The sequence below is a fragment of the Pelodiscus sinensis genome, chromosome 1 (genome assembly GCF_049634645.1).
Source record: "Pelodiscus sinensis isolate JC-2024 chromosome 1, ASM4963464v1, whole genome shotgun sequence".
NCBI classification, from domain to species: Eukaryota; Metazoa; Chordata; order Testudines; family Trionychidae; genus Pelodiscus; species Pelodiscus sinensis.
The window spans coordinates 243,913,259-243,927,021 of record NC_134711.1 but is presented as its reverse complement, the minus strand read 5'-3'; positions in this window follow the sequence as shown (position 1 = coordinate 243,927,021).

Sequence of the window (13,763 nt, the reverse complement as noted above, 5' to 3'; positions counted from 1 at the left end):
TCCTTCCAATGCAAGGAATGTTGAATAATAAAGTCAATTGACCATGTAGTAATAATAAAGGAGAAATAAAAAGTAAATAATCAATGTTATTTCTAAATACAAAATGTAATGAAAAAAAAAAAAAGTTCCTGACAAGAACATTGATTTGCAAAGGGAAACCATAGGTACAATACCTCTGTTTCTCCAGCTAGTTTCTGACTGACCTTTCTCTCTGTGGCTCCCTGCCCTGGTATGAAAAGTTTCGTTGATTCCTTTGTTCTTTTTTCTGGATAATTTTTGATAGCTGCCATTATAAGAGCAGACCTCCAGTTGTCACTAATGTATCTTTGAGGTTATGCTATTTGAAATAAGAGTTTCCTCCATAACCACATTAACTCTAAAATTAGGGATAAGATAAGTAGATGTCACAAGTGTACTTTGGCACCTTAGAATGCCTACTTGTTTTAAACAACCAAAATCAGTTGATAAAGTTCCCCATGGAAGTTAAAATTGATGGCCAATTACTTGCCTTAGAGATATTACTGGGATGATCAGAAAATAACTCTCAGGTTTAGTGTCTAAAGAAAATCCACTCTCATAGACAGGTACTTATGTTTTCATTCAAACCATTATATGGCTGTTAAATGGAAGCGATCACATTTTTGACAGCTCTTTTTATTTGTTCAGAGAATTCTATCTCCCTACTGGAAGAATTAGAATACATTTGGACCACACTACTGAACAATTATCCTTTAGAAATGAGAGAGGCGTACAGTATGTCAGTGAAGATTTGGCTGTGACTGAACATGAGTTCAGTGACCTCCAGGTACTTTAATACATACACCAATCTTTTGGTAAGTATTGTTTTCCAAATTGAAATGAGAGTGTTGAAAATACATGTTGCATCATGTCCAGAAACAGCAGTTTTTAGATAGCACCAGAAAATCAAGCTGTTCCCAATTGTAGAGTTATCTATAACATCAAGATAGTAGTAACCAGAAATCAATTAAAGAAAGAGATGCAGTGATCTCTAGAGTTGTATAAATGATTGATTCTTTCAGTTTGATGGCAGTTCTGATTTTTAAAAAAATGTCATTTCAGGTCAACCAGAGACTGAAAAAAAATTGGAATTTTCCACAACAGAAAAATCAGAACATTTTGGTTTGGATCAAATAAAACATTTCATTTAATCCAAAATGAAATATTTCATTTCAAATTTTGGGCATTTAAACTTTTATTTTTTTCAACCAAAAGAGAGAAAAAATTGGAAATAAAAGGCTGCCTTCTCAAGTAGACTTAAGGTACGTCTACACAGACCAGATATTTCGGGGTACAAGATGTATCCCTAAATTGCTACCCCAAGTCTACACAAGCATCCAGCTATTTCAAAATAACGGGAGCACTATTTTGGTGTCCGGGTAAAGCTTGTGCACAAGAGTTAAGGGATGGCTCGAAATAGCATGTTATTTTGAAATTTGGCTCTGTATAGATGCCCCAAATTTCAAAATAAACTATTTTGAAATAGATTTGCAATAAAATATGTGATTTGCATAGCACAAATTGTATATCTTATTTTAAGGTTAGGGTCCTGTGTAAATGCACTCTTAGAGATAGCAATCATTTAGCAGATACTTACAAAACTATGGAAGAAGACGAATGCTAACTCTATTATGCTCAATAACCCAGTGTTTAGGGAGATCATCTGGGGGGTGGAACAACATAGATTTGCATCCCCAATCTGGAGCACGATTTATAATCTGGGCTTCCACCTTAAATGTTCACTGAACCACAGAGAAGGAAAATTCTTCTAAATTCCAGTGGTTAGGGCACTAAGATGAGCTGGGGAAGATTTAGCTTTGAGACCCTGCTCTAAATCAGGAAGAGAAAGGATGCAAAACCCAGTGTTTCCTGTCCCAAGTGAGTTCTTGAAACAAAGATGCTACTGAGTATTCTGCAAGACAACTGGAAATGCTTTAACTTGTCTTCTCTGTGGGGCCTCAGCACACCTATTCCATTGGGCCCCACTGTCAAAATACATTAGAGCAGGGGTGGGGAGCCTCAGGCCCAAGAGCCATATGTGGCATCCAGCTTGCCTGGATCTGGCCCCCAAAACTCAGCTCCCCTGTCCCCCAGCATTAGGGATCCTGTGCTGGTGCTCCAGCCACCTTGCTTCCCACTCACAGGGCTGGACTTGTTTGCAGCTCCCAACTGATTTTTTCTATGGATCAGCGGTCCCCAACCCAAAAACGGTTTCCCATCTCTGCATTAGAGAATATGTTAAAGAATAGTGCTAGACTTTAGCTTGCACTATGGCTCCAAGATGCTTGTTGGTTGGGGGCAGCAGCAAGATTTAGGTGGCTAAATATATATCTGTGGCAGAAACTTAGGTGTCTAGAGTGGGCTAGGTGGTAGCAGCTGAGCAAATGTGCAGTGGTATCTAAATGCTGAACTTGGGTGTATAAGTACCTATGTGAATCTAGTCCTCAGAGCCTTTCCAGGTCTACCTACTTTTCTCAGCCTCTCTCAAGATTTCTTTTTCCACCCTCTCTGTCACTTTTTGTTGGGGAGGAGCAAGAAAATGCATTGTTATCATCCCATATAGGCTACACTAAGTGACTTATATGCATGGGAGGCAGAGAGGAAGGAGGGGGGGAAATTAAATGTTTCCTGCCTAAACACAGCATTTTTTGCAAAATAAGACGCACTTGAATGAGCAAACCCCACACCTTTATGTGGCTGACAGCAAGGGCTGAAGAGATTTGTGCAGCAAGATGTTATTTGGAGCAACTTCTTCAGAAAATGCATGGGAACCAAACAGCAGATTCTCATTGATTGTACTTTGCATGCAAGTACTGTCTGAGGCCTGCACTGCAACTTATCTGGAACTTATATCTTTAGCAAAAAAAATTGCATAATGCAGCAGTTGTTCTGGCAGAAAACCAGGCTTCTCTGCCATCCTCAGTTACTAACTGACACTCCACCCTGAGCAAACATTTATCATCGGAAAGATTTTATCACAAACAAAAGGGTGGGAGGACATTCCATCATCCTCATCCTTGTCTCCTTTTTTCCCAGCAACTGAAAGTCAAAGTTCATCTCAGAAAAAAAAAAGATACAAAGGTTTCTGGAATAACCCACAGTGTAAGAGAGATTACAGCTACAGTAACAGTCACAATAACTTCAGGAGAAATAGCTGTTCAGCTGAATGTTCTAGACATTTATAACCATGGTTGACTATAAATATAGCATATATACAATTTTAAAAAGAGACTTCTAGAAAATATTTTTTTCATTCTAGAATCACAAACCAACCAATGACATCAGATTTTTACAATGAAATGGACTGCTGATGCTTTGTACCAAGATGACATGCGTTGTTCTGTCAGGAAGTCAGCAGGTGTCAGCTCTCACAACAACTGTTATTGTTTAATTGAGTAATGTCTACATACAGTGAACTTTCATCCTGTTGGTAGTGTGCCATATTCATCTGCATGCTCCAACTGCTTTGTGCCCCTTTGGTGAAGCTTGCTTTGCAGTAGTACTGTGGCATAAAGTCATTACAGTATTCTAGCAAATCTGGTTCAATAACTCTTCAGGCATGATTTTACTTTTTACCCCTCCTCCTCAGACTGTATATCTGACAGGGTATTTTACTTGAAGAAACAATGCTTTCTTTCTTTATTAAGAAAAGGTGGCATTTTTTCCAGTGCCTTTTTGGTGTCCCCCATAATTGATAACTGATAGGACCACTACTATGTTTCTCAGTTTCCAACTCTCCCACTCAGTTTTCAACTGGGTCGTCACTCGCTACTATGTTTACTTGCAATACATTATTCAGACACTAGATGTTGCTACAGGGTGTACAGAACTTCAAACAAGGTGCATCCCCTGGTAAACAAGTGAGACAAGACTGAAACTCAAGGAATAAAGACTGTAGTTACAATCATTTTTTGAACTCATTCCAACTCTTTAAGACAGGCTGTGTTCCTTTCTGTCATGCCAATCACCATCACTAGAACTGCTCTTAAGTTGCCTTCTCAACTAAGCTTCTGCACCGAACAGTTCTCTAAATGAAGCCCCATCTTTATCAGACAATTCTACTCTGATGAAAGGGGAATCAGGGTTAAAAATGTCACAAGAATCAGGAAGTGCGCATGTAACCCACTCATTGGATGTGGTGTGCTGTCCCATGTAGTGGTATTTAGACCCCCTACTGAGCGAAAGAATTACATTGCTTTATGGCCTGAGCTGAGAGATGGCTGAAGCAATAGAGGCTGACTCTCAGAGCTCCAGAGCTCCCATATTCAGTTAAAATGCAGATACGTATATGAGACTGTAAATTCTGGGAAGTGATATGAGCTGAAAAGGACTATCTGAACAAAGTACAAGACAAAAATGAACTTTTAAAATTAAGAGGGGCTTGCAAGAAATTTCTAGGTGATCTGTGTTCAAATGTACCCCCTTCTGATTATGTAAGAACTCAGCCTTTTGAAGTTCCATCTTGAGCACCTATGTCTGCTGATCACTTCAACATCAGGGGTCAAACTGTTTAAAGTACTGACCATCCTATTCATAGGTGTTCTTTTTCTGAGAGAAAGCAGTTATGAACCTTATAACCCCAGAAAGCCCCTATGGTACAGTCTAAAGGACTGATTCCTATCCAGGCCCTTGTTGGAGCTGGGGTGATCTTTGGCAAGCTTATTGACATGTCTGTAGGCTCTTTTATTATTTCCATGGTTTCTCTGTAATGTTTTTACCTTAAGAATAAACATGCTTGTAGGTAGGTAACTATAGTCCCTGAGGAGAAAATAAAGCAATGTAAAGCAATTTGGCTTGCTTGGAAACTTCAGTATAGATAATAAACTGTGTAACCTGGACTACTTCCAGGCAGAAGAAGACTGATTTGGGTTCCCACCTGAGAGCTAGTGGCCTAAAAATTGGTACCCTTCCTAAATCAATTGATACAGTTCCCAAAAACTGTGACAGGGATCATGTAGGTAAACTGGATCAGAAAGAAAGATGGAGGCTAGAGTAAAGTCATGGAAGAGGAAGACAGATAAAGGGAGAAAGTCTGCCTGTGGAAACCGATAGGACATCTCTCAGGTTCACTACCTAGATCTCCTTTGTGGCCATCTCCACCTACTTCCTGTGTTGAACAGGCTGGTACTAAGACAAGTGAGCAGAGCAGGGGTTGGGAACCTTCAACCCTTTCATTTCCAGGAAGTCTTTCTACCACCACAGACCCACAGCCAAGGTTAACTGTTGAAAGGCAGATGGGCCGATTACTGAAAGTATGTTTTTCATTCCAATGCAAAACAAGCTACAATTACAAATGAACTGCACCTTGTTAAGAATGTAAGTAACAATGAATTATTGTAGAACATCATAACCTCTCACACTGTATTTTAAGACACACTGCAGTCTAATATAAGTTTATGTAAAAAAATGGATTAATTACCACCGACAGTCAGTGCTTTTCACCAGCTGTCTCATGATTATAATGATGCACATTTTAACTATGATTATAAGCTCAATAGGGCCAGATCATGAATCAGAAATCAATATAGCTGTTAAATTCAAGAGAGCTATGCTGATTTACACCACCTAAGGTTTTAGTTTGTAATTTTCTACTTTAGAAGAAATTTAAAAAATACAAAATTCATTTTCCATATTTTCTTTATTACCTGGACAAATTGCAATGTAAATTTTCAGACTGGAAAAAAATCACGATTGTCTCAGATCCAGATTAAAACATGTCAAACACAATTATTTTCTGTTCATAATTTAAGAATTCAGTCTTATAGTTCTTTAAATGTTTCCCTTAATGAGCCTTAACAGTTTTATTTCCTGTTGTTAAGACTGTCATTCAGTGTAATATTTTGAAAAGAACCAACATGAATCAAATCAAACCTATTTTGCTATATTGTTGATAATTTAGAGAATATATGATTAAATCTGTGGGTGCTCTCCATTTTGTATTTCACTTCATTATGAGAAAAAATATATTAACAAATACAATGTCATATGCCAAGATTGTGTGTGGAGGGGGGGCAGCAGAGTTTTTCAGCTCATAAAATGTATTAAATTAAGGCATTTTCATACTTGTAGCCCTGGAAATTCGCAACATTCATTTCATCTGAAGTGTTTTTTGCAATTAACTGTAGGCAATATTTATAGTTACAGGACCAGTAAGGCACACATAGCATGTATGCAGTGTTGATGTAGCCATGTTGGTCCCAGGCTATTAAAAAACAAGGTGGGTGAGGTAATATTTTTTTAATGGACCCATTTTTGTTGGTGAGAGAGGCAAACTTTCAAACTTACAAAGAGTTCATCTTCAGGTCTGAGAAATGTACTCAGAGTGGATTCTCCAAACATTTCCCATATATGAGGATGAGCTCTGTGTAAGCTTGAAGGCTTGTCTCTCTTACAACCTGAATCTGGTCTAATAAAAAATATTACCTCACATACCTTGTCTTCTGTATACCATGTAGGCAAATATTATTCTGGTGTTTTTTTTAAAAGATATATTTTTAAAAAGTAAACAGCTTTTTAGTCCTTTCACCAACCAGGTTATGAAATCTTGAAATCATCATATCCCAACAAGATGGCACGTGTATCCAATAGTAAATACTTAATGTTGACCTTTGGCCTATAATAGAGAGATTCAATATAGCACATGTACTGTTTGGAAAGCCTCCTCAAGCTCATTACTTTGTCATGAACTCTGTTTCCAGACCCATTTAACCAAGTTCAGAAATTAACTGGGAAACCTTCCATTCCTACCAAAGCTATCACAAAGGGTGTGTCTAGACTACAGGGTTTTTTCGAAAAAAAAGTGGCCTTGTCTTGAAAAAAACTTCCCCTGTGTCTAGACTGCTGCTGCGTTCTTTTGAAAGTAAAATGAAAGAACACGGCAGTTTTTTCGACCGCAGAAAACCTCATTTTATGAGGAATAATGCCTTTTTTTGAAAGTGCTCTTTTGAAAAAAGGTGCTATGTAATGCAAACTGTGCTTTTTCGAAAGAGAGCATCCAGACTGCCTAGGTGCTCTCTTTCGAAAAAGCAGCTTGCTTTTTCAAAAGTACTGGTTGCAGTCTAGACGCTTTTTTTCAAAAGAGGCTAGTAGTCTAGATATAGCCAAAGTGTAGTCAATAGATTATGTTGAAGAGTCCTTCTAGTGCATATTTTCATTGCTTTGACCTTAAAAAGTGATATAGCAACAAGTCACTAAACTAGTTACATACAGTGTTTAAAAGATTTGTACATAGGGTAATGACACTGTAAACATATATAAAACTTCACAATAAGTTATTTTGGAGGTGAAATTTTGGTGCCTATTAATATTCTATCTTTAGGGAGTTTACCAGGCCATAGCACTCAGCTACAGTGATTTTACCGGGGTGAAATATGCCTTTTTGCAGGAGTGGAAATCTTAAATTCCAAGGACATAATGATTCAAAAAGATCAACTGCCCCTCTGAACAATGAATGTCACCGATTTCCTAGAAACTAAAGCAGGCATGAAAAATCCAGTTAAGCTGAGACGCTGTAGCTAAAATTCAAATGATTTCCATCTAAAGTGAAACATGATTGGAGCAAGATAAACACCCCACACGGTGAAGATTTCATGCTTATTCTTTGCAATCAGCACTAACTTTAATTTTAATATATATATTCAGTGTGTTTATTTATTATATGTAACAAAGTAAAAGAAAATCCTAGATGTTGGCAGTGAACAAAAGCGGCATAATTATGGCAAGAATCCAAAATTCAGACAAATTTGGAGTCATCTTTAGATGTGTGAAAATAGTTGAAAAAATAATTTTAGCACTCTAGACATCTTATCTTGGTAATCTTACTCAGTTGTGAATGATTGACACAAGCTCTTATATCTGAAGATTTGAACAGACAATGTTCAGTGTCTAATAAATGGTGCCCCTCAGACAGTTCAACCATTTGTTTGTTCAGAAAACCACATGCAGAGCTCTCTGGGTCAGATGCTGTGGAAACATTCCATTGTCTTATGCAGATGAAGCTGTCCTTTTGTACAGACCCATGATATTTACCAAGGTATCGACAGTAATTTTTGCATAAAATATCACTTCTGCTAAGGTAACAAGACTGCTGGAGATTTAATGAGCTGAACCCATGTCAGAAAGAAGCCATTTTATTTCCTGTTATGGATTTTGTTAAGTGCCTATTTTGCTCTCAGGGTCTAGTGTATAAGAATCACTCAAATACAAGTCTGCTGCAGTTTCAAGTACATTTGGGCTTATTATTAATACCTCTTTACAAATCACTGTAATCTATAAAAAAGAGCTTAGAATGGGAGGTGTCTCAGACTTCAGTAATTCCTACAGAACATGTATTTGTTACAAAATACAGTTTCAGATACTATACGGATGAGGAAAATGTGGGGATCAAATTCTGCTCTCTTTTTCAGTGATATCAATAACACTGGTGCAGCAAATGAAATTATTCCAGATTTATACCCATGCAGCTGAACAGTTGGGTGGCCTCAGTATTCATTATAAGTTAACTAGGACTTGGTCTTGCAGCCCTTATGCAAGCAAAACTTCCTTATAATTAAGTGAGGGCAGGTCTACACTACAGAGAAGATCGAAGCTGCCACAGTTGATCTTCCAGGGTTTGAATTAGTGGGTCTAGCTAATTTGAACTGAGAGGGGCACTCTGGTCAGTGCCGGCAGTCCTGCTTCCAAAAGTGTGGACAAAAGCCGAGTTAAGGTACTTCAACTTCAGCTATGCAATTAACATAGCTGAAATTGTATATATCAATGTAACCTTATTCTATAGTGCAGAAATACCTGAGGCTATGTCTACACTACCCCCAATTTTGCGCAAAAAATATGCAAATGAGGCAAAGTGTGGAATATTGCCATACCTCATTTGCATAATTAATGAGGCTCCGTTTTTGTGCAAGAGGCTTTTGCAAGAAAAGGAGCTGTCTACACGACTCCTTTTTGCACAAAATTCCCCTCTTGTGCAAAAGCTGTTCTTCCTGAAAAAAATGCGGAAGAACAGCTCCTGAGTAAGAGGGAGGATTTGCACAAACATGGAGCCGTGTAGACGGCTACTTTTGTGCAAAAGCCTCATACGCAAAAACGGAGCCTCATTAATTATGCAAATGAGGCACGGCGATATTCCACACTTTACCTCATTTGCATATTTTTTGTGCAAAACAGGGGCAGTGTAGACATAGCCTGAGAGTTTTGCTTTAGGAAGGAGCTGCATAACTTGAATACTATTTGCCTGAATAAGTATAAACTCTAGTTCCATGTCACTTTAGGGTACATCTACTCCATGGAATAAGTTTGAATTAAGATACACAACTTCACCTACATTAATTGTGTCGCTGAAGTTGAAGTACCTTAACTCAACTTTTGGCGCTGTCCACACTTCATGATACAACGAGACCTTACTAAATTGTCTACATTCCATACCAAGAATCTTAGAAGAATAATCAGGATATTTTGGCCAAATAAAATTTCCAACGAAGATCTACTGTCTCAGTGTAAACAAGAAGACATGGCCACTATAATTATGAAAAGACGCTGGCGATGGATGGGTCATGTGTTACGAAGAGAAGATGGATCTATTACGAAAATTGCACTCCACTGGAAACCAGATGGGAAGAGAAAGAGAGGAAGACCAAAAACAACCTGGTGCCGAACGGTAGAACAAGAATTAAAAGACCATCATCACACTTGGGGAACAATAGGCGCTTTGGCCTGCGACCAACAGAAGTGGAAGGACTTTGTTGCTGCCCTATGCGCCATTGGCGTAACGGGCAGTAAGTAAGTAAGTACACTTCAGGAAGTCAAAGGGAGAACACTCTCCCTTCAATTTCCCTTAGTCCTCATGGAAGCAGGACTCCCATCATTGAGTGCCCCTCTCAGTTTGAATTAGCATGTCTTCATTAGACCCATTAATTTGAACCCTGGATGATCAACAGTGACAGCTTCAATCTTCTCTGTAGTGTAGACATACCCTAAGAGTCTAACAGATTTTTTAGGGCATACATTTTCTTCATAGGCCTTCTTGTTTTGGTTTGTTTTTGCAAATACATATTAATACGGCTACCCCTCAGATTTATAAACTCTAGGGCTACATCTACACTGGCCCCTTTTCCGAAAGGGGCATGGTAATTTCAGAGATCGTAATAGGGAAATCCGCGGGGGATTTAAATATCCCCCGCGGCATTTAAATAAAAATGTCCGCCGCTTTTTTCCGGCTTTTAGAAAAGCCGGAAAAGAGTGTCTACACTGGCCCCGATCCTCCGGAAAAAGCGCCCTTTTCCGGAGGATCTTATTCCTACTTCAAAGTTTGAAGTAGGAATAAGATCCTCCGGAAAAGGGCGCTTTTTCCGGAGGATCGGGGCCAGTGTAGACGCTCTTTTCCGGCTTTTCTAAAAGCCGGAAAAAAGCGGCGGACATTTTTATTTAAATGCCGCGGGGGATTTAAATATCCCCCGCGGATTTCCCTATTACGATCTCTGAAATTACCATGCCCCTTTCGGAAACGGGGCCAGTGTAGACGAACCCTAGCTGAAGCCAACACAGAGACATACCCTGTATATACACACCCTGCACAAACCTTGAAGGCTTGGACTTTATGCAGAGATCACTGTCAAGGACAGGAAGTAAGAAATCCATCCTCTAGCCCATCAGTAAATAAGGAGGCTGCAGCTCTTGGTTCAATCTAAAGCAGAAAATAGTGGCCACTGATTCTGAACTGTGGACAAGTCTCTTTCAAGACAGTTGCAAAGGTTAAATATTAATGGAGAGTCTATCAATAGGGTCATTTTCATCTTTATTGAAATTTTGAATTTGTAGTCTGATATAAAATCCTCTAACTAGTCACAGCAAATCAAACCACTGTATCCAAACATTATGATATATCAGTGTTTCTCAAACTGTGCTCCGTGGAGTCCCAGGGTTCTGCAAGACATCTCCAGGTGCTCCGCGAGGTTGACAAACTGGAAACATCGATAGGTACAACACATACAATCAGTGGACCGCTGGAGCGCTGCATAAATTTTTACGCATGTAAAGGGCTCCGGAGCCCAAAAAATTTGAGAACCACTGTGATATATACAATAAAGTTATTTTCAGTCTATCCAAATGTTTGTTAACATTCCTATTTTTCCTTATTATTTTTACATTCTTATGTATGAAGATGTCACTCAATAAAAAGACTGAGGTTGAAGTTTTTGGACTTTGCACTTATTCTTGAACCTCAGGGCACAAGGGAATTTTGCTTTTGACTTGAATTGTAGGAAGAACAGTCTTTTATACATGGATTCAAATTAATCTCTGGTATTAATCCATTGTCCTCAGTGGAGTTGCACTCAATTCTATTCTAGCATAAGAAGATCAAATTGTTCATTTTACATCCTCCACTTCTATTTTTAAAAGTTCCATTTGTGTAAAATATTATGGGTAATAAATCACTACATGACAGAAGAAATAATACTGACCACACAACTATTTATCATTGTGTTTGCTCCCTCCCTCCCCTAAGCCAATTTCCTGCTGTGCCTGCAACATCCAGGAACAGCAGCAAACCAGTATAACAATGCCATTGGAAGTTTTTCCATAGAAAAGCTGGCACTGATAAAAAGTCTCTTTCTCCTGAGAGCGAGTCCTAACCCAGCTCTCACTTGGCTTAAATGGGCTTTAGATCAGATTCCAAATGAAAATGGAAGCACAGAGTCTGAGAGACAAAAATGTTTGATTAAATTACTGAAAAATAAAACAAACATTGCAGTACCTCATCCATATTCCCCATCACCAGCCACTGCATCACTTTTGAACCATGACATTTACTGCTTGATGTTTACTGGATAGTCTTTTTTTAACTAGTTGTGTATTACGTTTACTTTTAATGAAATCCAATAGTGTCTCGTGTTAATGACATCTGTCGGGAAGTGTTCAGCTATTCCATGCATCAGATCAAGACACCAACAAGAGATTCAGTCTTCCCACAGTCTCGGTAAGTACACCATTATAGTTGATGAGTGGAATTCCATCATTTGACTCACGCTCACAAGATTTGATTTTCACACTGCCAGAAGCTTTTCCCATTCCAGCAGATAAGAAGAACCTAATTGACACTTGCACTCTTAAAATTTGTATGAAGTCATTTACTTAAGTCTTTGAAATAATACAATTATATTCATTGTCAATATAAAGCAAACACAGAGGGAAATGCCTCAATTTGATGTACCAAAGACTCGAAGCTCAGACTTCTGCAATTAACTCATTGATTCTAACAGTGATTGATCAGTTACTAGGTCCTCAGGAGTCAGTCTCTTGCCCACCAAAAAACAAAAATCCTCTCCCTCAACTGTCAAATTACCATATGGTGCCTATTGTTAGGATATATTTTCTGTTGGGAATCCATTTTCATTTGAGTAAACCAATTCCACAGAAACAAAACAAACAAACAAAAACATAAAATGCCACCAAGAACAGTTGATTTTATTTTTAAATAAATCAAACTCATTGGACTTCCTTAATGTATGTATGTATTTGAGGCAAAGAAAAGGTGCTGTTCTGTAAACTACTGCTTTGGGAGCTGGCAGGGGAAGAGGGAGGACAATTATCTTTGTTATATTGTTAAAGATAATTGAAATTTTCCATGCATTTGGAAAAAAGTTGTATTTCCTAAGTCAACATATTTGTTTCTCTTAAATGATACAGGGCAAATAACATTTTACAATACCCATATTAAAAGATTCACTCAGTGACTCACAACTAATGCATGATGGCTTCCAATGTTATTTAAAAATAAAAACACTCAAAACTTAGCCTACAATACAAAGACTGTCTCCCTGCTTTTGTACCTATAATTCATTTTTAGAATTCCACTCCACAGTGACAACCACATAGGTTGTGATTGATCTGCAAACCTACACACTTTGATTGCTAGCAACTTTTTGTCTCAGTTTTTCTAGCATCTATTTTATATGTAAGTCCTATATCTGTGACTTCATCATATCCATGTCCTGCCACCAGATACAGAAGCGCTTTGTTCTGCTTCTTTTCATGCTAGAGGAGTTTTTCCTAGGGGTTGCTTCTTGTTCTGAAACATGAAAATGTGCGAAGCATAAAACTCCAGCTGTGAATACTTACCTCCCCGCAGTGTTAAAAAGTTCAATATACAAAACACCTGGTTTCAAGTAAAATGTACACCAAGATATATGGCAATGAGACAGATTTAATATACCCCATAGGGCCCTGAGGCAGTTTCTAAATTAAAGACACAACACAGATTTTTTCAAATGAGCCTTTTCCATTTCACAAATAATGAACCAATACTTCTTATAGTTAAATAGAAAGATATAAGTAAAGAAAACGGTATGTGTGTTGGGGGAAGATCATTGTCATGCAAATAAAAGTCAAATTACAAAGATCGACATATACAGTAGAAATATGAGTGTTACATGTTAGTGAAATCCGTCTAAAATTTGTAAACACTGCCCTCTCTTCCCTCCTTCCCCCCAAAAATAAAGTTGGCTTTGATGTATATGCTATGGGAAATGGGAGTTCTCAAAATCATTTGGAGCTTACTTCTCAGAAGCCCTGCAATAGCACAATCTATTTTACCAGTAGTTAAAATAGCCACTGTCAATATTTTGGGCATCTACTATCACAAACTGACTACAAATAAGTGGGAATTGAAGCCTTTTCAGACTGAATAATAAACTAAATATTATTGTGTGTCCATGTGTGTATGTATGAACACATATAATAAATTTATT